The following is a 1304-nucleotide window of genomic DNA, read 5'->3' on the forward strand; positions in this document are numbered from 1 at the left end:
ACCCGCTGACCTGTGACCCGCTGACCTGTGACCCGCTGACCTGTGACCCGCTGACCTGTGACCCGCTGACCTGTGACCTGTAGCTTTCAGAGAAACAGTTCTTCGTGACGGCGTTGGCGGCGCGGGCGAAGCTGAAGGCGTGGTCCGACGTGGACGCTCTGTTTACCTGCCGGACCTGGCTCGGCTTCACCAGGAAGAAAGCTCCGCTCGGCTTCCACAGGGTCGTCGACCTGCTGCACAAGAACGCCGCGCCCACGCAGGTGAGGGGGCGGGACCACGGTCACCGGTTTCTGAGGCTGTGAGACAGATAGGTGTGTCTGATTGGCTGACAGGTAACAGGTGCGTCTGATTGGCTGACAGGTAACAGGTGCATCTGATTAGCTGAGAGGTAACAGGTGCGTCTGATTGCCTGAGAGGTAACAGGTGCGTCTGATTGGCTGAGAGGTAACAGGTGCGTCTGATTGGCTGAGAGGTAACAGCTGTGTCTGATTGGCTGACAGGTAACAGGTGCGTCTGATTGGCTGAGAGGTAACAGCTGTGTCTGATTGGCTGACAGGTAACAGGTGCGTCTGATTGGCTGAGAGGTAACAGCTGTGTCTGATTGGCTGACAGGTAACAGGTGCGTCTGATTGGCTGAGAGGTAACAGCTGTGTCTGATTGGCTGACAGGTAACAGCTGTGTCTGATTGGCTGAGAGGTAACAGCTGTGTCTGATTGGCTGAGAGGTAACAGCTGTGTCTGATTGGCTGAGAGGTAACAGCTGTGTCTGATTGGCTGACAGGTAACAGGTGCGTCTGATTGGCTGAGAGGTAACAGCTGTGTCTGATTGGATGACAGGTGCTCCAGGACTACGTGGCCCTGGTTGACGACGCCGATCTGAGGATCTCATTGGCTCAGAAACATAAATGTCACGACATCGTCATTAACGTGAGTACAGCTCTCTGATTGGCTGTTGGTTGTTTACATGTACATTATTGAAACAATGTGACGTCTCTGGGCCAATCAGACGTACCGGGACCTGAAGGACCGGCAGCAGTTGCTAGGATACCGGACAAAGATGGAGAGAGGATCGGCGGAGGAGAAGAAGATTAATGAACTGCTCAACAACTCGGTGAGGAAGAAGATACTGTCTCTCTCTCTCTCTCTCTCTCTCTCTGTCTCTCTGTATCTCTCTCTCTCTGTCTCTCTCTCTCTCTGTCTCTCTGTATCTCTCTCTGTCTGTCTCTCTCACTGTCTCTCTCTGTCTCTCTCTCTCTCTCTCTCTCTCTGCCTCTCTCTGTCTGTCTCTCTCTGTCTCTCTCTCTC

General features: G+C 53.6%; 1 long non-coding RNA gene across 1 annotated transcript; it reads left to right on the forward strand.

Moving 5' to 3' along the window:
- Positions 1–61: 61 nt before the first annotated feature.
- On the forward strand, positions 62–1159 carry LOC117941269. Its single transcript, XR_004655888.1, has 3 exons — positions 62–260; positions 837–926; positions 1006–1159. It is a non-coding gene; the product is annotated as an uncharacterized LOC117941269 (long non-coding RNA).
- The last annotated feature ends 145 nt before the right edge of the window (positions 1160–1304 follow it).

The sequence above is a fragment of the Etheostoma cragini genome, unplaced genomic scaffold (assembly GCF_013103735.1).
Source record: "Etheostoma cragini isolate CJK2018 unplaced genomic scaffold, CSU_Ecrag_1.0 ScbMSFa_4664, whole genome shotgun sequence".
Classification (NCBI taxonomy): Eukaryota; Metazoa; Chordata; class Actinopteri; order Perciformes; family Percidae; genus Etheostoma; species Etheostoma cragini.